General features: G+C 36.9%; 1 pseudogene; it reads left to right on the top strand.

Moving 5' to 3' along the window:
- LOC120595587 (60S ribosomal protein L4-like) overlaps window positions 1-25640 on the top strand; it is a 41793-nt pseudogene that overhangs the window by 13675 nt on the left and 2478 nt on the right.

The following is a 25640-nucleotide window of genomic DNA, read 5'->3' as shown; positions in this document are numbered from 1 at the left end:
TACTAAAAACCGTTGGCTTGTGTATGTAAACTATATCTTGATAAAACTGTTAACAAGAAAAAAAGTCTCTACCACTCCCTGTCTCTCACTTCCTACCCTAGACCTGTTGAATCAGATTCTCCAAAGGTCAGGCCCTGAGAACTGGGCATCTATCAAAAGCTCCCCAGGTGATCTTGATGCAACTGGCAGGTTCTCTAGTGTTTGGGAATCTCCACCAGCCTACTGCTGTCTCCAAATCTCAGGCTGAATGACAGATCTTTTTTTTTAAAGTGTGCACACACACACACACATACACACATGTATAATTGAGATATAATTGTCATAATTGTTTTAGGTGTACAACATAATGATTCAATATTTGTATGTATTACGAAATGATCACCACAATAAGTCTAGTTAATATCTATCATACATAGTTATAAAATTTTTTTTCTAATGATGTGAACTTTTAAAGATCTACTGTCTTAATGACATTCAAATATACAATACAGTATTATGAACTATAGTCACCATGCTATACCTTACATCCCCATGACTTATTTATTTTATAGCTGGAAGTTTATACTTTTTAACCCCCTTCACCTATTTCTCTCATCATCCCCTACTTCCACACCTCTGGCAACCATTAATCTGTTCTCTGTATCTATGAGGTCAAGTTTTTGTTTGGTTTGGTTTGGATCAGATTCCACAACATCTAAGTTGCGATTGCCCACTGGTTTGGTTTGGTTAGATTCCACAACATCTAAGTTGCGATTGCCCACTGGAATCCGATTGTGACTAGGAACCTCACTGTGGTTCCTAGTTGATTTGCATTTTCCTAATGATTAGTTAGATGTTGAGCATCTTCTCACGCACTTGTTAGCCATCTGTATGAGTTCTTTGAAAAAATATGTATTCAGATACCCTACCCATTTTTAAATTGGATTGTTTCTTTTTTTTTTTTTGCTATTGAGTTGCATAAGTTCTTTAAATATTTTGCATGTTAACCCGTTATCAGATATATAATTTGCAAATACTTTCTCCCATTCTGTAGGTTACCATTTTGTTGTGTTGACTGTTTCCTTTGCCATGCAGAAGCTTTTTAGTTTGATGTAGTCCTATTTGTTTGTTTTTGCTTTAGTTGTCTTTAACTGGCCTCTTTTTTTTTTAATCAACACTTGCCTTCCAGTCAGAAGAGGAGTATAAATTAATAAAGACCAGAAAGGATCCCCATTGAGATAATAATAGAGTTGTCATCTGTTTGTGTGTAGGAGCTATTTATGATCTTCAGGTGATGGAACAAAACATTCCACAAATTATGATTTCGACATGCAATGTCCCCCGTGGACTACTGTAAGAAGAAATCTCAGTGTTTACATTGTATTTTGGTCTTTTAACCAAATACCTCAATTTTTTCCTGTCTGCAGCAATTCATTGTCATTTCGCCTGTCTTAGAATATTAGATGCAGAGCACATCTTACGCCTTGGAAAGTACAAGAAGAGAGAACACACTTTAAAAGGTGACATTTGCAAAACTGGTGAAAGTTCAGGAACAGACTTCCTCAAGGTAAGAGACATCTGGTCACATCTTTTTTGGGGGGGTTGCCACCATAAAAGTATCCAGAAGTGTCATTCATTTGTCATTCTTCATTGAACATTTTCAGTTGCTGATAAAAAATGTTGGTGAGGATGTGGAGAAAAGGGAACACTTACACACTGTTGATGGGAATGTAAATTGGTGCAGCCACTATGAAAAACTGTATGGAGATTCCTAAAAAATTAATAATAGAACTACCGTATGACTTAGGAATCTCACTTCTGGTTATACACCTGAAGGAAATAGAATCAGTTGGTGAACGAGTACCCTGTGGTCATGTTACCACAGCATCTTGACTTGCTCTAGGTGGCAGGTGAACCTGAGTGTTCCCTCCTCTTCTTTTGCTGTTTCCTTCCTTACCAAGTTCTTCCTAACTGCTCAGACAGGCCTGGGCTCCAATTCTGGCTTGCCCAGGCACTGTGGCATTTGCTTTTCCTGCATAATCTTAATTAATTACAAAAAAACAATCCTATGAGAGAGATGATGTAATTATCAGGGTCTTCAGATGAGAAAGTTAAGCCATCAAGAGCTTAGTCAATTGTCTGAGGTCAATTTGGCATTAAAAGCATATGCTCTCGGTGCCTGACACGTAGCTAGGTCATATTATCATTTGTCTTATTCTCCAAGTCCTAGTCTATTCTTTGCTGATCGGTTTAACTCATCTTTGATAATTGTTTACATCTTCTAATGACTCACTGTGTTAGCACTTTCAAGTAACACATTACATTTTATAGGGACTTCCTAGCCATCAAACTATGAACCCCAAACCCAAATCCCTAATGCTTGGAATTTCAAGTGCTCTGGTTGATTGGTGGTGTGGGGCGGGGGGTACAATTTGGGGCAGTGGCTCTTTCCAGGTTGCTCTCAAAGTACCATTTGGGCACAAAATAACATTAACTCCAATTTACTGAAAGCTTTTCTGCTTAGCACTTTATATATTTTACCTGTTTTAATCCTTCCGATAACCTGAAAGGGTATTATCATCCCCCTTAACAACAGAGGAAACTAAGTAAGGCTCAGTGCCAGTGAGCAGGAGAGCCAAAATTCACAGCCAGGTCTTTCTGGCTCTTAATAGCATCTGCCCTGCCCTTCATGTAGCCTTTCAGAGGTTAGCTAACCAAGAGTATTCTGGATATTTTCTGTCCTGTTATTTATGTTTATGTCACACCCCTTAATAAACCATACTTTAAACCTCTCAAGAGACTGGATCTTATTCATTCTATGTTCCCTGTGGCATCTGTGGTATACCTAATAGGTGCATAATATATGTTTGTTGCAAGTATGGGTGGCTGGTTCAATTCATTGCTGCTTTTTGCTACAGAGATGGACTCAGCCTTTGAGTGAAATGCTTGAACCAAGCCCCAAATCCTTGCCAGCAGGTTAGGGCCACCTTTTCTAGGGCAGATGGCAATGGGCATCTGTGTGGTCTAATTGTAGTACAGGCAAAATTTGCCACATCAAATACAACTTTAACTTGCCTTTAGACTAATTGTTTTTTTTAAAGTACTAACCCTGTGTCTCTCCAGTTCTAGATCTCTTGGCTCACACCATGGGTTAACTTGCCTTAGCCAAGGGTCTTTCTGTTGCAGGTTACAAATCCCAATTCAGACCAGTTTACATAAACTGAGGTGATTTACAGCTGAGAATGCCTTGGAGAGGCTTGGAGAGCTGAGGGAACAGCTCCTGAGCCCAGGAGCCTGGAGACACCACTCCAGTGAGATCTTCTCTCCTCTTCACTTGTCAAGTTTCGTTTTGCAGATAGGTGAGCACCATTAGGAAGGGGAAATGGTCATCTGCAACTCAGACCCTGCCTCTGATAGCTCAGGAGCCCAAAGGTAAAGAGAGCAATTTTCTTCGACTTTCGATTTGGTAAATTCTGAGGAGAGGCTCCAGTTGGCCCAGCCTGTGTTGGGTGCCCATCACTTGGACCAATTAATTCATTGTCAGTCATTCAACAAATATTATGAGCAAAACGACACCATACTTAGCCTCATGAAGCTCATAACCAGTAGGGGAGATGAACATAAATCAATTGGCCAGCAAGTGCAAAATTGTACTGTGACAGGTGCTTTGAGAAATAGATAGATGGTGCTGAGAGTATACATGAAGATTTGACCTTGAAGGTCAGGGCAAGCTTCCCTAAGTAAACGATATTTGAGCTAAAATCAAAGGGCGAGTAACCTAAGTGAAAGAAGAGTCAGGGCAAGGGAATTGAGGGTGGGAGGAGCACCATGTGAAAAGCAGCATGTTAATACCAGGGCCTGGGGTGGCTAGAATGAAAATCCCCTGCGGAGAGGGGTGCAAGTGAGACAGGAGAAATGGGGAAGGAGCGGTTTATGAAGTGCCTTGTGGACCAAATTAAGGAATTTTGTCTTTATCCTGAGGCCCTTAGCAGCCAGGATAGAAAAGAAGAAATGGGTGGATGACACGAGCATATTTGTCCTTTGAAAGAATGACTCCAGCTGCAGTAGACTGGATAGAGGTAGCCCAAATGGATGTAGGAACATCAGTTATGAGGCTCTACAGTTGTTCAGGAGAGAGATGATAACAGTGGGATTAGGGTGATAGAGGAGATGGGTAGGAAAGAAACTTAGGAGGTAGATTGGCAAGACTGGACAGCCTGAATATGGCAGGTAAGGAAGCATTCGGTGTCAAGGCTGACCCCCTGCTTCCTAGCTTGCCCCCACAATGTTCAAAGGCATACAGGACTAAGACTGACCTGGTGGAATCATAACCTCACCCCTATAGACAGAATCAGGCACTGTGGATTATCAAGACCACTAGATTCATCTAGAATGGGGGAGAAATTTCCTGAAGGAAAAGGGGGTATTGTTACCAGGAAAAGAAAAATGGGAAAATCAGCTGAACAGACCCAGCTGTAGACCCACAGCCCACTGCAGAGAAAACACAAAGGGTCCTTTCTCTGGCTTTCATGAGATATATCTGCACTTATATTCGCCATTCATCACCAGTTTGCATATGTCATCAGGCCAGATTCCAAGGGACACCAACCATCCTGCTGCTCAGGAGGCCCCTAAATTCATTGTCATAGACACAGACCTGTAGGGGGCACTGTTACTCTTCTCTCTTGCTTCCCTGGTCCCTGAGGTGGCCAACCAGGTGTCGTTTGGTCCCAGCTTAAATCAGAGGTTAAAAGGGCAGAGGAATTAATTCTGACAGTTTCAGCCAAACTGGAAAGTGGTAGAAGCTATGGTGGTGCTGCTGCCCCAGAACATTTAGTCTTAGTTTTGCAAAAACACCCACAAAGACACACACACACGCATGTTCCTTGACCTTCTTTAAATCTTTTCCCATCACGTAGAGGAGACATGGATCATAAGAAGAAAAAATGCTCTTTGTTTATCTAAAGTATTTCTTTCAGTGGTACCTGGAAGCCATTGGCAAATATGTTAGAATTACAAACCAAAATGACAAGCCAGTGAGCATGTTAGAATAACAAGAACTGGTCTTTCAAGGTCCCCTAAGGTACTCAGCAAAACTGGTTGTATTAATGACAAAGGAAAAGAAGCCAATTGCCCAGGATGTTTGTCTAAGAAAATGATAGTGTCGCTTTTTGTGTATCCAGTGACGGATGTGGACTTGCCAGGGTTTTCTGAGTCCTTGTAAAGGGACAGTGGTGGCTGCAGGCTTTATCGTGGAGAGGATGTGTGCAAAGTCAAATGCTATATCTAGCACATTGGGTTTTTTGGTTTGTTTTTCTTTTTTGAAGTATTGTTTAAAAAGTATGTTGGAAGTAGTTCAAGTAGTCAAGAAGGGAAACTAAACTCATGGGATGAAAAGACACTGTGCCATAAAATAACAACAAACAGACAAATCCTGGATGTTTGTCACAAGGGTGTTAGATAAACAGTAAACAGTCATCTCTAAACTGGTGGGAATATTGGGCTGAAAGTATTAAGTAAATCTAAGGTATTTCCTAGTTGGTGGTTTCTGTCCTTCTTGTGAAACAGGCCTCTGGGCCAAGCCCAGTGTCAGGATTGGCAGCCTTCTCCCGGAAGTTTATGTCTTTTTTCTTCATAGTTCTACTCAGTAATAAACTACTGTTTATGGATAGCTCACTGTTGGTCAGGTGTTATAAGAGCTTTTTATGGATTATTTCCCTTATAGCTTCACAACAACCTGTGAGGTAGCCCTGTATTCATCCCCAAACACAAAGGCATTGAGGCCTAGTGAGGCCTTTAACCAATGGTCAGCTTTCTGAAAGTTAAAGTGGCTATAACTTACTAAAAGGTCAAAGCTGGTAAGTGATGGTGCTGGGATTTAAACCTGAGGGTCTGTTTCTAGAGTATGCCAGCTCAACTACTATGCTAAACTGTATCTTCCACACTTTTTATTTTACCTTGTTGCTCCTTGCATTCTGGTCCTAGCTCCAGTCGGAGGCCAGGCAAAAGGAAGGGTAACGGAAGGGTAACGGAGCATGATGGTAACGGAAGTTAGATGAAAGGCAGATTTTACTTTTGTGCTTCAACTCTGGGTTAACTATGGTGACTTCCCTGCTGTTCACATTTGGGGTATTGGTAGCTGTGCCCAGTGCTGGCTGCTGCCGCCAGCAACTTCCCATCATTCTTTTTTGTCCTTAGAAATAGAACACAAATTTTATTCCAGGTGGAATGAGCCCCACCAAAAAACTAGACATCGCTGCCTCCTTTTCATGCAGCCGTGTAAGTAAGTTCTAAGCGATGAGTTGTTCTCAGAATTATTGAGAGTCTTTTGGGGTTAACGGGAGCTGCCTTGACAGGGAGGTGAGTGCTTTTGTCTTCTTCCTAATGCCTGAAATGCAGCTGTAATGGCTGGTGCCCCAACAGCTAGCTTAGACACTAAGGTCATTTAGTCTAGGTGGGCAGTGTTCCTCAAACTTTAATGTGAATATGAATCACCTGGAGATTTTGTTAAAAATGCAGATTCTGATTCAGTAAGCCTTGAGTTTATACCCTAGCACTTTTCACTGAGAGAGCTTAGGTGCAGTAACCTTCTTAATATATACGAGTTCAACGGCCATCCAGACCTTGGTTTTTAAATTCTGATTTCTAGTAAAAGAAACCAGAGCTACTTGGATAACTGGCTGATTGTAGGGCTGGAGCAGGAAAAATATTTAAAAAACCTGGAATAGCTGTGCCCAAAAGCAAGAATGTGCTAAAAAAAAAAAGGGAGCCTTTCAAAAGGACACAGAAGCCAGCTTAAAGAGACCGCTACTAGTCATATCATGGACAATGTGAGCAATAACTTAAGGACAGTAACAGATTAACCCACTGAATAAAGTAGAAACCCATGAATCCACATATATATATTTTATGCCTACAGCACCTGGTCTTCCTAGGTGGTCTCCCATCCAAGTACTAACCAGGCCTGACCTGCTTAGCTTCTGAGATCAGATATGGGGCTTGTTCAGGGTGGCATGGGTGTAGACCATGGACTGTGACTCCAGTGGGGCACAAATCCAGGACCTTCTGTGTGTAAAGCAGACATGCTAACCGCTACACTATGGAACCACGTCCCATACAGATATTTTAAAATTCAATGAGTAAATGGAATGTTTGTTGATAAACTAAGTGTTTATATAGTTTCAAAATATCTCTCTATATAATATTTTTCAATTAGAAAGGAAAAATAGCAACTTAATAGTGCCAGATATCAACTTAATGAAGTGTTCAAAATGAACATCATCAGTAATAGGATAAATTAGAAACTATGTGCCGGCTAAGAGGATGTAATGAGAAGAAAGCAGCATGAATTCTCTGACTTTTTCACCAAAAACATATAATCTCAATCTTACAATAAGGAATCATCAGACATACCCCAAACTGAGGGATAGTATACAGAATAACTGGTCTATAATGTTCAAAACTGCTCAGGTCATGAAAATTAAGAATAAATGGAAGAATTGCTTCAAATTGAAGGAGAAAAACAGATATGACAACTAAACGTAACATATGGTAGAGTCTTTTTCTGTAAAGGACGTTACTGAAACAACTGGAGAAATTTAAATGGGGTCCGAGGATGGGATGGTAGTGATGTATCAGTAACTTGGGTGGTGGTGTCGTGGGCATGTGGGAGAATTCCTTTATAGGAAACAGACACTAAAGTATTCAGGTCGAGGAGCATCAGGTTGGCAACTTACTCTCAAGTGGTTTAGAAAAAAAAAATTCTTCGTACTGTATTTCCAACTTTTCTATAATTTTGTGATTGTTTTAAAGTAAAAAATTAAATTTGATTTTAAAAACAGCGTGCTCAGCAATATAGCAGGATATTTTGATCCAGCTACTCCATGCAGAGCATATTTTAATTTGGAGGTATGGACATGGCTATGATTGTTTTGATTTGGCTATGTCAAAATCTCTCATTTAAAAATGTCTATTGCATCTTAAAAGAATGATTTTTACATTTCTGAATTTAACTTAATCCAAAACTCCCTTTCCCCAACACCTAATTATAAAGGGCTTTAACTTTCTGCTTTATTCTGGATTGGTTTTTAAGAGGACCTATTCTTTTTAAAATAAGTGAAAGAGCAAAACAATAAAGACACTTTTAAAAAACATGTCATGAGCACAATAGATGAAAGTTGTCAAAATGTACAAACATCCTTGTGGATATCAACAAGGATGTAATGTACAGCACTGGGACTATAGTTAATAATACCGTATTGTATATTTGAGAGTTGCTAAGAGAGTAGATCTCAAAGTTCTTTTCATGAGAAAAAAAATTTTAACTCTGTGTGCTGACCATTTTACAATATGCACAAATATTGTATCATATAATGTTATATGTCAATTACATCTCAATTAAATATGTCATAACTGGGTTAGCCTCTAAGGTTTTGCTGTTTGTTGCCCCTCTACACCCTTATATAAACAATCATAAAAGAGTTTAACAAAATAAGTGCAACACCTACAACAGGTGACCTAAGTAGCATAAACCATATAAGAAAAAATTGATATGTTGGACTTTATCAAAATTAAAACCTCTGCTCATCATAAGATACCATTAAGAAAATGAAAAGGCAAGTCACTGAATGGGAGAAAATATTTGAGACACAAATATATATATAAGGAACTTCTACATCTCAATAATAAGGGTTAAAAGCTCAATTTAAAAAATCTGTAAAGGACTTGAACAGATGTTTCACAAAACAAAATATGCATACAAGTGGCCAATGAGCAAGGAAAAAGTGCCCCGTATCACTAGTGGTCAGTACTAGGAACCTTAAATTAAGAGAAGCTTAAGAGATGTGACAGAGACATGTCAACCAATACCAATAAGTTGAACTTACTTTTAAATCCTGATGCAGACAAACAACCTGTAAAAAATGTTACATATATATTATAAAACAATTGGAGAAATATGAACACTAACTGAATATTTTATGACATTGAGTAGTTATTAACTGTTTTTTTTTTTAGCTATGATGACGGTATTGTTGTTATAATTTATAAAGAATTCTTATCTTTTTATAGCTATCTTCTGAAATAGTTACAGATAAAGTGATATGCTATTTGGAATTTGCTTCAAAATAATCTAGAACATGTGGGTTGAAGGGAGATAGATAAAACAAAATTGGCCAAGCATTGATAATTGTTAAAAGTGGGTGATGGGAACATGGAATTTATTATATTATTTTCTCTAATTTTATATACATGTGCAAATTTCCAAAATAAAAATACAAAAGGGCAAAATGGCAAAAGTGAAAATTAAGAGGAGAAGGGAAGAAAAAAGAAGTAGAATAGGATAATTGACTATAGATAGTTAATACAGAGGAGACAAAATTCAATTAATATAATCTACCATATCAACAGGCCAAAAAAGAAAAATCTAATGATCATATCAATAGCTGTAGAAAAAGCATTTGACAAAATCCAACACCCTTTCATGATAAAAACTCTTAATAAACTAGGACTAGAGGAGAACTTCCTCAACTTGATAAAAATCATTTACAAAAAAATCCTATAGCTAACATCATACCTAATGATGAGAACCTGGAAGCTTTCCCCTGAGAACAGGTATAAGACAAGGATGTCCCTTTCCACCACTACTTTTCAACATCATACTGGAAGTCCTTACTAGTGCAGTAAGGTAAGAAAAGGAAATAAAAGGTATACAGATTAAGAAGGAAGACATAAAACTGTCTTTGGTTGCAGATAATGTAATTGTCTAGGGAGAAAAAAAAATGACCAAAAAATTTCTGAAACTAATAAGGGATTACGGCAAGGTTGCAGGATACAAGGTTAATATACAAAAGTCAATTGCTTTCCCATATACCAATAATGAATAAGTGACATATAAAATTAAAAACACAATACCGTTTACATTGGCATCCAAAAAAATTTAAAATACTTAGGTATAAATCTAACAAAATATGTACAAGATCTACATGAGAAAATTTATAAAACTTTGATGAAGGAAATCAAAGAACTAAATAAATGGACATTTCATGTCCATGAATAGGAAGCTATGATCAATATTTTCAAGATGTCAGTTCTTCTCAACTTGATCTACAGATTCAATGTCATCCAATCAAAATTCCACTAAGTAATTTTGTGGATATCAACAAACTGATTGTAAGATTTATGTGGAAAGGCAAAAGATCCAGAACAGCCAACACAGTATTGAAGAAGAAGAATGAAGTTGAAAGACTAATGCTACCTAATTTTAAGGCTTACTATAAATCCATAGTAATCGAAATAGGTTAGTGTGGTGAAGAAGAGAAAAATAGATCAATGGAACAAAATAGAAAGCCCCAAAACCAACCCCCGGAAATATAGTCAACTGATCTTTGGCAAAGGAGCAAAGACACTATAATGGAGTAAAGACAATCTCTTCAACAAAATGGTGCTGAAACAACTGGACATTCATATGTCAAAAAAAAAAAAATCTAGACACAGAACTTACACCTTTCACAAAAATTAACTCAAAATAGATCATAGACATAAAGGTAAAATGCAAAACTATAAAACTCCCAGAAGATAATGTAGGAGAAAACCTAGACGACTCTGGGTATGGTGATGCCTTTTTAGATACAACACAAAAGACACGATCCGAGAAAGAATTAATAAACTAGACTTCATTAAAATTAAAAAATTTCTGCTCTGTGAAAGACACTATCTAGAAAATGTGAAGAAAAGTCACACAGTGGGAGAAAATATTTGCAAAAGACATATCTAATAAAGGATCATTATCCAAAATATACAAAAGACTCTTAAAACTCAACAGTAAGAAAACATCCTGATTAAAAAATGGGCCAAAGATCTTGACAGACATTTCACCAAAGAAGATATATAGATTACAAGTGAGCATATGAAAAGATGCTCCACATCGTATGTCATCAGGGAAATGCAAATTAAAATGGTGAGACACCACTACACACCTATTATGATGGCCAAATTCCAGAACACTGACAACACCAAACGCTGTCAAGGGTGTGGAGCAACAGGAACTCTCATCCATTGCTGGTGGGAATGCAAAATGCTACAGTCACTTTGGAAGAATTTGGGGGTTTCTTACAAAAGCAAAACATATTCTTAACATATAATTCAGTGATCATGCTCCTCCATATTTACCCAAATGAGTTGAACACTTATGTCCACACAGATTTTTATAGCTGCTTTATTCATGATTGCCAAAACTTGGAAGCAACCAAGATTTCCTTCAGTAGGTGAATGGATTAATAAACTGGTGCATCCAGACAATAAAATATTATTCAGCGCTAAAAACAAATAAACTATCAAGCCATAAACATGGAAGAAACTTAAAGGCAAATTACTAACTGAAAGAAGCCAATCGTCAGGAGGCTGCATACTATATGATTCCAACTATATAACATTCCAGAAAAGGCAAAACTATAGAGACAATAAAAAGATCAGTGGTTGGCAGGGGTGTGTGTGTGTTGGGAGAGAGATGACTAGGCAGAGCACAGGATTTTGAGGGCAGTAAAAATAATTTGTATGATATTATGATGATAGATATATGTCATTATACATTTGTCCAAAACTCATTGAATATACACCCAAAAATGTACAATGTGAGCCCTAAGGTAAACTATGGACTTTGGAGTGATGTGTCAATGTGATTTACCCTTGGTAGAAAAAGTGCTATTCTGATGAGTAAGGTTGCTAATAATGGTGGCTATATATGTGTGTGGGTAGGAGATATAAAAGAAATCTCTGTACCTTCCTCTCGATTTTGTTGTAAACCTAAAACTGTTCTAAAACAATTAAGTCTTTATTTATTTATTTATTTTTGTAAAGGAAGTGTGGCAAAATGCTATATTCTGGTGAATATAGTATATAGAATAGAGTATGTGAAAATTCTCAATATTATTCTTGCAGCTTTTCTTATGTTTGGAATTATTTCAATGAAAAGCAAAAAAGTAAAAGCATGCAATCTTTCATGTAATTATTTTTTAATTTTTGAAATTTATAACCTGAGAAAAAATAGTATTTGATATTTGAATCATTTACTCAGCAAGTGCTTACTGAATACCTACCATGTGCCAAGCACTAAAGCTAGAGAGAATACTCAGTCAGAACTCTACCCTTAAGTGCCCTTGCAGAGGGAAAGATCTGACTCTATTAGCTGCTTTTTTTTTTTTCAGCAAAGTGTGCTGAATCACCCTCATCTAGGATCCTGAGGTGGATTTCAATGCAAATCCCTAACTCATCATTATTGCCTTTGTTGTTATCACTGTAGTTACTTCAAATAGCAAAAGCCCTTCGTAACCTTTGAGAAAAGGTAAAGGGAAAGAAAATTATATGTAGGTTTGATAAAAGTCATAAGTAATAGTAATAATATACACATCAAGATATTTCCTTTTATTAATACACTAATAATCCACATTTTAAAACTGATTATTTGCAGAGCTTTTTCTCCCCAACATTTTCTCTTTGTTTGGGAATTGATATGAAAATGCCTATTGTACTGCAATTATCAGTGTTACATTGTGTCTGAAGTTTTGGCTTGTTCCAGTGCACTAAATCAAGTTGTAGTTTGCTGGTGCCCTTAGCAGAGCACATATTGTCACTGCAGCATGTCCCACTTGCTGCCTTTTCTGTGATGCAGCAGCCGAGGCACCGCTTGTTTTTTTCATAACAGGCAAAGACTTTAAACCCAAGTTTCCATCCACAATAGAATGGATGAATTGTGGTATACTCATACAATGAAATACTATACAGCAACAAAAGAGCAAACTACTGCTACACACAAGATAGATAAATCTCACAGACACAGTGTTGAGCAGAGACAAAGCACAAGAGTCCATTCTGTGTGAATTCATTTCTAGGAAGCTCAGAACCAGCTAACACAGATGCATACTGATAGATGTAGAAAACGTGTTTACCTTTGGAGGAGAGTTGACTAGTAACTGAATGCAGGCACAAAGGAGCCACCTAGAGTGTATCTTGATCTGGTGGTAATTACATGATTATAAACATTGGCTAAAAATCATAAAGCTGTACTCTTCAGAATTTTGTACCTAATTGTATATGAATACCTCAATTAAAAAATTAAATAGAATTCATGTAAAAATAAAACTTGGTGGTAGCAAAAACAAAGAGCATTAATAACAACAGCAACAAAAACTCAAGTCAGGGCAAGATGTGATGTTCCCAAATTGCCGTGTATCAAAGGAAGGAAATACTGTAAATACCTTTTTTGTGGCATACTAAAAATCTTCCAGTGTATTCACAAGTGATAAATATACCATCTCTCTACAAGACTCTGGTTTGTTTCTTCACAGGGAGAGTGGGGACTGAATCTGTTTACACTCAAATGCTATGAAACATATTATTGGTCACCTATCTTTTTTATTTAAATATTTTTGACATATTGTATAAATTTAAGGTATAAAACATGTTAATTTGATACATTTGTATAATATCATTGCCTTTGTAGCAATAATTAGTACATCTATCACATTACATAATTATATTTTTTTAGTAGTCAGAATAATTAAGTCTCTTAGCAGGTTTGATAATTACAATGCAAAATTGTAGTCTACATTCATTGTACTGTGCATTGGGTCTCTAGTTGCAAGTTTGTTCCTGAAATAACATCTGTCATATGCCCCGGGCCCCTGGTCACCCCCATTTAAATCTTTTTTTAAATGAGATTGGCTGTTTTAAAATTTTTATTTTGTTATTAGTTTCAAGTATACAGTGCATTGGTTAGACATTTATATAGTTTATGAAATGATCCCCCTGATTGTTCTTTCTCTCCTCTGTGGCTACACACAGCCAATACATTACCGTTGACTGCATTCCCTATGCCCTTCTCCCCATCCCTGTGACCATCTATCAACTACTAATTTGTACTTCTTTAACCCTCTGCCCCTTTCTTCCAAACCCCCAACTCCACTCCCTTCTGGCTGTCACCAGATTGTCTTCTATATTTGTGAGTCTGTTTTTGATTAGTTTGTTCTTCTTGTTCCTTAGATTCCACATATAAGTGAAATCATATGACTTATTTCACTCAGCATAATAACCTCTAGGTCCATCCATGTCGTTGCAAATTGTAGGATTTCATTTTTTTATGGCTGAATAACATTTCATTGTATATATGAACCATAACTTCTTTATTCAATTGTCTGTTGATGGGCATTTAGTTTGCTCCCATATCTTGGCTATTGTGAATAGTGTTGCTGTGAACATAGGGATACATAGATCTTTACAAATTATTGTTTTGGTTTTCTTTGGATAAATACTCAGAAGTGCAATTGCTGGGTTAAAAGGTATATCCATTTTTAATTTTTTGAGGAAACTCCAGACTGTTTTCCATAGCGACTGTATGAATTTGCAATCCCATCAACAGTGTACAAGGATTCCCTTTTCTCCACATCCTCAACAACACTTATTGTTCTTTAATTTATTGATGATAGCCATTTGACAGGTATGAGGTGATATCTCATTGTGGATTTAATTTGCATTTCTCTGATGATTAGTGCCCTTGATCGAGTTTATAACTCTTAAACAATATCTGTCATATGCCCTGGGCCCCTGGTAGCCTCCATTTAACTCTGTTTTTATGAGATTGGCTTTTTAAAATATATATATATATATTTTATATATATATATATTAAAATATATATATATATTTTTTAATTGACCTATAATTAAAAAAACTGGACCACTATCTTACACCATATACAAAAATTGACTTAAAATGGATTTAAGAGTTGAACACAAGCCCTGAAACCATAAAACCCTCAGAAGAAAACATAGGCAGTAAGCTATGTTTTAGCTTATATATATATATATATATATTAATTGACCTATAATTGACATATAACATATTAGTTTCAGATGGATGGCATAATCATTCAATATTTGTATATATTGTATGATGATCACCACAATAAATCTAGTACATTTACCATCATAGTTATAATTTTTTTCTTGTGACAAGAACTTTTAAGATATACTCTTGGCAATTTTCAAATATGCATTATAGTATTGTCAGTTATAGTCACCATTCTGTACATTATATCCCAGGACTTATTTTATAAGTGGACTTTGTACCTTTTGATACCCTTTGTCCATTTTACCCACCCCATACCCCCGACTTTAGCAAGCGCCAATATGAGCTTGGGTGTTTTCTTTTGTTTGTTTGTCTGTTTGCTTTTAGATTCCACAAATAAGTGATATCATACAGTATTTCTCTTTCTTTGTCTGACTTATTTCACTTGGAATAATGTCCTTAAAGTCCATCTATGTTGTCATAAATGACAAGATTTTCTTTTTTTCAATGGCTGAACAATATTCCAGTGTGTATATACGCCACACTTTCTTTATTCATTCACTTATCAATAGACACTTAGGTTGTTTCCAAATCTTGTCTAATGTAAACAATGCTTCAGTGAACATAGGGGTGTTAGTGTTTTTATTTCTTTTGGATACTCAGCAGTAGAATTGCTAGATCATATGGTAGTTCAATTTTTAATCTTTTCAGGACCTCCCTTGTATTTTTCATAGTGGCTGCACCAATTTACATTACTACCTACAGTGCGAAAGCTTCCCTTTTCTCCAAATCCTTGCCAATGCTTGTTATTTCTTGCTTTTTTTATAATAGCCATTCTAACAGGTGTGAGGTTTTGATTTGCTTTTCCCTGATGTATAGTGATGTGGAGTACCGCCTCAGGTACTCGTTAGCTATCTGTGTGTCTTCTTTAGAGAAACGTCTATTCAGATCCTTTGCCCATGGATTAAAGAGATGTTTATTTTCTTGCTGTGGAATTCTATGAGTTCTTTGTATATTTTGGATATTAACTCCTTAATAGATATATGATTTGCTAATATTTTCTCCTATTTCATAGATTGCCTTTACATTTTATTGATGGTTTCTTCTGCTGTGAGAGCTTTTTAGTTTGGTGTAGTCCCACTTGTTTATTTTCACTTTTGTTGCCTTTGCTTCACACAAATTCATTGCCAAGACCAATGTCAAGGAGCTTACTGCCTATGTTTTCTTCTGAGGGTTTTATGGTTTCAGGGCTTGTGTTCAACTCTTAAATCCATTTTAAGTTAATTTTTGTATATGGTGTAAGATAGTGGTCCAGTTTTTTAAACATCGTTTATTGAAGAGACTGTCCTTTCCTCATTGTATATTCTTGGCTGCTTCATCATATATTAATTGACCATATATGCATAAGTTTATTTCTTTGCTCTCCATTTTGTTCCATTGATCTATATGTCTGTTTTTTATGCCACTACTATACTGTTTCAATTAGATTGGTTTGTAATATAGTTTGAAATCAGAGAGCATGACGCCTCCAGCTTTGTTCTTTCTTCTCAAGATTGCTATGATTATTTTGGATTTTCTCTGGTTCCATACATATTTAAGATTTTTTTCGATTGCTGTAAAAAATGTCGTTGTAATTTTGATAGGGATTGTATTAAATCTATAGATTGGGCTGGGTCATATGGATATTTTATTGATATAAAGTCTTCCAATCCACGAGCACAAAATATCATTCTATATATTTGTGTCTTCTTAAATTTCTTTCATTGGAGTCTGATAGTATTCAATATACAAGTTTTTCAACTCCTTTGTAAAATTAACAAATTATTGTAGTTATAATTATTTTTACTACTTTTATCTTTTAACCTTTATACTAGCTTTATAAGTTATTAAACTACACCTTTATATTAGATTGTTCTGAATTTTACTACGTATTTACTATTACCAGTGAAATTTATACTTTTACATATTTTCCTATTACTAATTACTGCCCTTTAGTGTCATCCTTTAATATTTCTTGTAAGGTTAGTCTAGTAAAGATGAATTCCTTTAGCTTTTGCTTCTCTGAAGAATTCTTTATCTCTTTCAATTCTGAGTAACAGCTTTGCCAGGTAGAGTATTCTTGATTGGCAAGGTTTTTTTCCCCAGCACTTAAGTGTATTATGTCACTCTTTTCTGGCACACAAAGCTCCTGCTGAAAAATCTGCTCCTAGTTCCTTTGTATGTGACAGATTGTTTCGCTCTTACTGATTTTAAGATTCTCTTCTTGTCTTTCATTTTTGTCACTTTAATTATAATGCACTTTGGTGTTGGTCTTTTGAGTTCATCGTTTTGTAACTCTATAGGCTTTCTGCATCTAGATATGTTTCCTTCCCCAGGTGTTAGAAGTGTTCAGCCCTTATTTCTTCAAATATGTTATCTGCCCCTTTCTCTTTTTCTTTGGGACCCCTACAGTGCAAATGTTCATCTGCTTGATGTTATTCCATAAGTCCCTTAAGCCAGGAGACCTCAAGCCCTGGGCTACAGAATAGTACTGGTCTGCGGCCTTTTAGGAACCAGGCTGCACAGCAGGAGGTGAGTGGCAGGCGAATGAGTGAAGCTTCATCTGTATTTGCAGCTCCTCCCCAGCACTAGCATCACCACCTCAGTTCCACTTCAGATCATCAGGCATTAGATTCTCTTAGGACTACTGGTCCCTGGTGCCAAAAAGGTTGGAGACTGCTGCCTAACATTCCTTTTTTTCTCTTTTCTTTTTTTTTTCTTTCTTTTTTTTCATTCTTCCCCTCCCCGCTTCTTCTCTGGTTGTGTAAGTTATGTTGCCTTGTTTGTAAGCTCATGATCCTTTCCTCTGTTTCATCTTATCTGTACTGAATCTCTTTAGTGTGTTTTTCAGTTCAGGTATTGTATTCTTCAGCCCTGTGACTTCTATTTGGTACTTTTTAACATTTTATCTCTCTTCATTGAAATTCTCACTTTGTTCATCCATTCTTCTCCCAAATTCGATGAGCATCTTTATGACCATTATTTTGAGTTCTTTATCAGGTAAATCATTTATTCTCATTTCATAAGGACTTTTTCTGAGGTTTTATCTTGTTCTTTCTTTTGGAAACTGTTCCCTTGTTTCTTCATTTTACTTGACTTTGCTTGTGCCTATGTTTATTTAAAACAGCTACTTTCTCCCTGCCTCGAAGCAGTGGCTTTGTATAAGAGATGAAACTCATTATTCGACTCTGCCCTATCTCCTGACTGTCTCTCAAAACTTTGTGATTGTCCAAGCAGGCTAATTTGTTTTTAGTGGCTCCCTGTAGTTGAGGGTGTGCCAAGAGCTGTCAGAGTTCCAGAGGGGAGAATCCAAGTCAGCACCTAGATTCAGGCTGATTGGAAGCCAGACCCTCAGACCTAGCAGATTTGAAAGTATGCAAATATGTTCAGTTCTGTGGGACTGCAAGCATAAGTCCTGCTGGCCACTGGAGCCAGGTGTCCCCTGGACATCAGTCACAAAAATTGAGATGTCAGGCAAATGTACAAGCTCCTTTCTGAAAGATACCAGCAACTTGGAGCGAGGTAGAGGGAAAGTGGAAATATCACAACCACTGACCTCTGTCCTGTCAGTGCACCCCAGCAGGCTTCCAGACCTGTGCTAAACCAGAAGCCTGCCCCTCAGGGGGAAGTTCTATAACAACAAATAGACCTTTTCCACAGAATGTATAGGGGTACATTTCATTCTATTGTTTGCACAGTGCCCTGGGGGTGGTAGCAGGCTAAGAATTGTCTCTTCATTTGTTCCAGTTCCATGGGACCAGGAATGCAAGCCCCACTGGCCACTAGAGCTAAGTGATCAAGTGTCTCCTGGGCAGTAGCCAGGGCACCAGACACATATACAAGCTCCTCTCTGGGAGATACTCACACTCTAGAGTGCAGCAGGGGGAGCGTGCAAAGGTAGTGCCTGCCTTTGGGGTCTCTGGAGAGGATTACCGTGGACACTTACATGTGTGTTTAATTAGAAGTCTGGCCCTCAGACTGCAGCTATGAGTATAATCTAATAGGCCTCTTACATAGTAAGGCTGGATGCCTTGGTCTGTTGCCTCTTGTTGTGTACTGAGGATGATAGCTGGTTAAGAACACTTTCTCCATTTGTTACAGTCCTGTGGAACCCGTGAGCATAAGCCCCAAAGGCCCCCAAGCCAGGCAATCTGAAAGTGTCCCCTGGTGGCAGCCACAAAAATTGAAGTATTAGAAGAGGGTACAAGCTTCTTTTCCAGAGATACTAGCAAGCTGGAGTGAGGCAGAGGGAGAGTGGAAATATGGCACCCACCAGCCTCCATCTCTGGAGAGTACCCCCATAGGCCCCTAGGTGTGTATTAAATGCCTGCCCCATAGCCTAAGCAAGCAAGCTTTATACAGGAATTCTGGGTGCCTCTAAATCACCTGCCTCTATGCTGGTCCCTGGGTTGGATGAGTCCAAGCACATGAGCACTTTAAGACCTTTAGTAGTCATTTTTTAGTTCACCAAATCCTTGTGGTTATTGTGGATGCAAGTCACGCTGGTTTTCAAAGCTAGATATTTGCGGGGCTCATCTCTCAAGTGTGAGGTTCAAACTTTTCACTCCTTAGGGAGAAGCTCTAAATGTTGAGTTTCCTCCTGATTTAGAGTTTCTGCACCAGATGTCGATTTCTTTTTGCCCAATGTGTAGGAGTTGCTCGGCTAGTTTTTGTTTTGTTTTTTTTTTTCAGAGGAAATTGTTCCATATATAGTTGTAGATAAATATGTTTATGGGAAGAGGTGAGTTCAGGATTTTCCTACATCATCATCTTAAACCAGAACCCTGCTGGTTCGGCTTTTGTAGATTACACATATAAGTGATATCACACAATGTTTGTCTTTGTCTGACTTACCTCACTTAGCATAATATCCTCAAAGTCCATGTTATCACAAATGGCAGGATGTCCTTCTTTCTCTTGGGTAAATAATATTCTATTGTGTGTGTATAATCACATTTTCTTTATCATTCATCTGTTAGTGGGCACTTAGGTTGCTTCCATATCTTGGCAATTATGAATAATGCTGCAATAAACATGGGCATGTATATACTTTTAGATATCCTGTTTTCATTTACTTTGGGTATTTACCCAGAGGTAGAATTGCTGGATCTGTGGTAAAGCTATTTTTAAATTTTTGAGGAAACTTCATATTGTTTTTCATAGTTGCCAAACCAATTTCATTCCCGCCAGCGCAGTGTTCCCTTTTCTCCACATCCTCACCAACACTTGTTATTTCTTGTCTATTTGATAATAGACATTCTAACAAGAGCGATGCAATATCTCATTGTGGTTTTGATTTGAATTTTTCTGATTAGTGATGTCGAGCATCTGTTCAGATGCTTGTTGGCCATTTGGATATCTTTGGAAATTTTTCTATTTTGCTCATCTGCCCATTTTCAAATTTTTAGCTATGGAGTTACAGGAGTTCTTTATATATTTTTGGAAATTAACTCCTTATTCAATACATAGGTTACCTTTTTGTTTCGTTGACTGTTTCTTTTGCTGTACAGAAGCTTTTAAGTTTGATGTACTTCCATTTGTTGATTTTTGCTTTTGTTGTTTCTGCTTTTGGTGTCATGTTCAAAAATCATTGCCAAGACCAATGTCAAGGATCTCTTCTCTATGTTTTCCTCCAGGACTTTTATGGTATCAAATCTTAATGTTTAAGTCTCTGATCCATTTTGACATAATTTTTATGTATCGTATAAAGTAGGGCTCCAATTTTATTTTTCTGCATGTAGTTATCTAGTTTTCCCAGCACCATTTGGTGAAGAAATTCATCTTTCTTCTTTGGGCGTTCAGGCTCCCTTGTTAAATATTAGTTGACTGTAAGTGCAGGGATTTAATTCTGGACTCTATTCTGTTCCATTGATCTGTGTGTCTTTTTATGCCAAGATTATACTGTTTTATTACTATAGCTTTGTAGTATACAGTTGACCCTTGAACAATGTGGCCTTGAACTACAAGGGTCCATTTATACACAGATTTTAAAAATCAACTGTATTTTTGATCCACAGTTGGGAATCTGCTTATGTAGAGGGCCAACTTATATTATACATGGATTTTTGACTGTGTGGGTAGTCGATGCCCCTAACCCGTCCAGTTTTTAAGGGTCAGTTGTAGTTTGAAATCAGGAAGTGTGATACTTCTGATTTGTTCTTCTTTATGATTGCTTTGCTATTCAATCTTTCGTTGTTGCATACACATTTTAGGATTTTTTTTTCTATTTCTATGAAGAATGAATGCCTTTGGAATTTTGATAGAGATTAAGTTGACTCTTTAGATAACTTTGGGTAGTATGAACATTTTAATAATATTAATTCTTCCAATCTGTGAACACAGGGTGTCTCTCTATTTGTGTCTTCTTTGATTTCTTTCCAAAAATCTTATATTTTTTGTTGTACGGTCTTTCATTTCCTTGATTAAATTTAGTCCTAGGTATTTTATTGTTTTTGATTCCATTGTGAATGGGATAGTTTTTTATTTTTTTCAGATATTTCATTATTAGTCTATAGAAATACAACAGATTTCTGTTGGTTGATTTTATATCTACAACTTTGTTATTTCTGATCTTAGAGAAAAACTTTCAATTTTCCACCACTGAATATGAGGTTGCTGTGGCCTTGTCATATTTGGCCTTTGTTATGTTGAGGTATGTTCCTTCAATACTCCATTGAGGATTTTTATTAAAAGAGGTGTGGCATTATGCTGAGTGCATAATCTATTGCGATGACCATGTGATTTTTATCTTTTAGTCCATCAATATGTTTACTAGATTTACTGATTTGCATATGTCGAACCATTCTTGCATCCCAGAGATAAATCCCACTTGCTTGTGTTGTGTAATCCTTTTTATGTGTTCTTGAATTCGGTTTGTTAATATTTTGTAGAGAATTTTTGCATTTATATTCATCAGAGATATTGATTTATAGTTGTTTTTTTTTTTCTTAATGTCCTTATCTGGTTTTGGTGATAGAGTAATGCTGGCCTCATAGAATGAGTTTGAAAGTGTCCTCTTCTCTTCAATGTTTTAGAAGAGTTTGAGATGTACTGGCATTAATTCTTCTTTAAACGTTTGGTAGGATTCACCAGTGAAGTTTTCTGGTCCTGGGGTTTCCTTTGTCGAGAGGTGTTGATGACTAATTCAATCTCTTTACTCATTATTAGTTTGTTCAGATTGTCTGTTTCATCTTGATTCAGTCATGGTAAGTGTGTGTTTTTAGAAATTTACCCATATCTTCTAGGTTATCTAATTTTTTAGTATATAATTGTTCATAGTTGTCTCTTTTGATCCTGTGTATTTCTGTAATATCAATTGCAATGTCTCTTCTTTTATTTCCAATTTTATTTATTTAAGTCTTCTTTTTTTCTTTGTCTAGCTTAAGTTTTGTCAATTGTGTTTATCTTTTTTGAGAAACCTGCTCTTAGTTTTGTTGATCTTTTCTATTGTTTCTCTATTTCATTTATTTCTGCTCTGATATGATTTCCTTCCTTTTGCTTACTTCAGGCTTAATTTGTTCTTTTTTCTAATTCCTCAAAGTGTAAAGTTAGGTTGTTTACTAAAGATCTTTCTAATTTCTTAATATATCTATTGACTGCTTTAAACTTTTCTCTCAGAACTGTTGCATAATCCCATAGAATTTGATATGTTGTGTTTCCATTTTCTTCGTTTTGAGATAATTTTTCATTTTCCCTTTTGACCAATTGTTTGTTCAGAAGTGTGTTTATTTTCACTTATTTATTGATTTTCCAGCTTTCCTCTTATTGATTTCTAATTTCATTTTATTCTGGTCACATAAGATAATTGATGTAATTTCAGTCTTCTTAAACTTGCTAAGCCTTGTTTTGTGTCCTGTCATATGATCTATCCTGGAGAATGTTCCATGTGCACTTGAGAAGAATGTATATTCTGCTGTTTTTGCATGGAATGTTCTATATGCCTATTAAGTCCACTTGGTCTAAGTATAGGTCAATTCATATAGTTCCTTGTTCATTTTTTGTCTGGATGATCTATGAATTGCTGACAATGGAGAATTGAAACCCCTTACTATTATTGTATTGTCTATTTCTCCATTCAGATCTGTTAGTATTTGCTTAATATATTTAGGTGCTCTAATGTTGGATGCATATGTATTTATAATTGTTATATCTTCTTGATGGAGTGAACCCTTTATCATTATATAATAACCTTCTTTGTCTCATATTTTTTGCCTTAAAGTCTACTTTGTCTGATATAAGTATGATTACCCTGCTTTCTTTTGGTTTCCACTTGCATGGAATATTTTCTTTCATTCCTTCAGTTTGAGCCTGTGTGTGTCTTTAGGGCTGAGATAAGTCTCCTTTGGGCAGCATATATTTGGTGTTGCTATTTTTATCCATCCAGCCACCTGTGCCTTTTGATCGATAAATTTAGTTCATTTACATTCAGAGTGGTTATTGATAAGTGAGGACTTACTACTGCCATCTTATTGTTTGACTTCTTATTGCTTTGAATATCCATTATTTCTTTTCCCTCTCTGTTTCTGTAAATTGGTGGTTTTTTATGGTAGTGTGTTCTGTCTCCCTCTTCTCTTTTTTTGTTTCATGAATTTACTCTAGACTTTTGCTTTGCGGTGACCATGAGGCTTACATAAAGTATCTTCTCGATAAAAGAGTCCATTTTATGCTAATAGCAACTCATTCACCTGTAAAGCCTCCACCTTTTTACTCCTCCTCTTATATTTTTGATGTCACAATTTATCTCTTCTTATGTTGTGTATTTGTTAACAAATATATAGCTATAGTTATTTTTAACACTTTTCCTGTAATATTTATACTATAGTTAAGTGGTTAACACACCATTCTAATATAGAGTTACAGTTTTCTAATTCTGACTTTTAAAAAGCTTTACCAGAGTGTTTTGTACTTTCATATGTTTTCATGTCTCTGATTAGCATATTTTCATTTCAGCTTAAATAACTTCTTCTGGCATTTCTTGCAAGGCAGGGCTAGTGGTGGTGAACTCCCTCAGCTTTTGTCTAGGAAAGCTTTTTCTTTCTTTTATCTGAAGGATAACTTTGCCTGATAAAGTACCCTTGGCTGGCATTTTTTATCTTTCAGCACTTTGAATATGTAGTTCCATTCTCTTCTGGCCTGTAGAGTTTCTGATGAGAAATTCACTGCTAACCTAATGGGAAGTCCTTTGTGGGTTACTTATTTTTTCCCTTCCTGATGGCTTTGAGATTCCTTATCCTTGATTTTTGACAGTTTCCTTATATTTCTTGGAGGAGGTCTTTTTGCACTGAAATAATAGGGTGTTCTATTAGCTTCAAGGAAGTGTATATTGTTCCTTCCCCGGGTTTAGGAAGTTTTCGGCTATTATTTCTTTAAGTAATCTCTGCTCTCTTCTCCTTCTCTTCTTCTCATACATCAATTATTCTATTTGCCTTTCTGATCGAATCTGATAGTTCTCATAGGGTTTCTTCACTCTTTTTAGATCTTAGTTCTCTCTCCTCTGTTAAATTATTTCTATTTTCATATTCTTTAAGTCACTTATTCTTTCTTCTATCTCGTGTACCTGTTACCTATGTTCCCTCTTGCATCCTTCATCTCAATTTATCAGCTCCAGAATTTGTTTGGTTCTTATTTATGATATCTTTGGTAAAGAACTCTTTGTATTCATTAATTTTATGCCTGAGTTCATTGAATTGTCTTTCTGAGTTTTCTTGTAGCTCACTGAATTTCTTCATGAAAGCTATTTTGATTTATCAGTTAGATCACAGTATTCTGTGCCTTTGCATTCAGTTGCTATAGAATTATTTTCTTTTTATGATACCATATTTCCTTGATTATTCAGTATTTGTGGGTATGCATTTCTGCTTTTCCATTTGAAGTAGCAGACACCTTCTTAACTAAGGTTTTACGCCCGCCCTCTTTGGTTCTTATAATTCACCAGGCTGGCTATTCGAACCCTTTCTTTTGTGCTCCAGACTGCAGCACTACAGCTCAAGTTTGTGGCTTCTTCCTTGCCTGTAGATCTTGGTCTGTTAAGGGGCATCCACTAAGTCTACTGGAGCTGGCTTTTGGGATGTACTCAGGAGTGCACACAAAAAGCTGGCAGTTAAGTGAGGTGAGGTGTGGGTTTGGTGCTTGGGGCATTGTGGGGTACACACAGCTTGGTGAGGGGCTCCTTGAGCCATTTGTGAGCAGACTTCCTGCTAAAGTCCTGAAGCAGATGCCAGGAAATGTGTTTTTTTTAATGCCCTTTGATATTCTTATGTGCTTCCCTTCCTTTCTCCTTCCTCCTCCCAGACATGGAGGTCCCACCTCTGAAATGTGGGTGCTGCTGGGAAGGAATGAGTTGTTGTGAAACCCACACAACTGTGGTAACCGGCATCTACTCACCACTTTTGCTTTCCACCTCCTCATGGGAGAGGTCACCTCTTCCATATCCTCTGCCACAGAGGCCGCCACTGCCAGGTCGAAAGCCCAGCACCTTGCAGTGTTGCCCTGGGGAGAGGGGCCAGCTTCTCCTCTGCATCCAAACCCATCTCTCTCCCACGGATGGCGTGCTGAAACCTTCCCTCAGACAGGCTGGACTTCCGCCAATTCTTTTTTGTGGGTGTCTGCCCAGTTTTGCACTCTCCGGGCCCTTTTTGCCTCCATCGTGGAGTGGCTATGGGACAGGTTCTCCAAAGCCCTTAGATCCACAGTCCTTACTAAGGACATGTTTTTCTTATTTTCAGGTGTGTAGGTGGACTGGCGTGTCCCTTGATGTAATGTGCAGAGGTACTTCTGTTCAGTT

Source organism: Pteropus medius, unplaced genomic scaffold (genome assembly GCF_902729225.1).
Source record: "Pteropus medius unplaced genomic scaffold, Ma_sr-lr_union100, whole genome shotgun sequence".
NCBI lineage: Eukaryota > Metazoa > Chordata > Mammalia > Chiroptera > Pteropodidae > Pteropus > Pteropus medius.
Note: the sequence above shows the minus strand (reverse complement) of the source record. Positions and strands in the feature narration are given on the sequence as shown.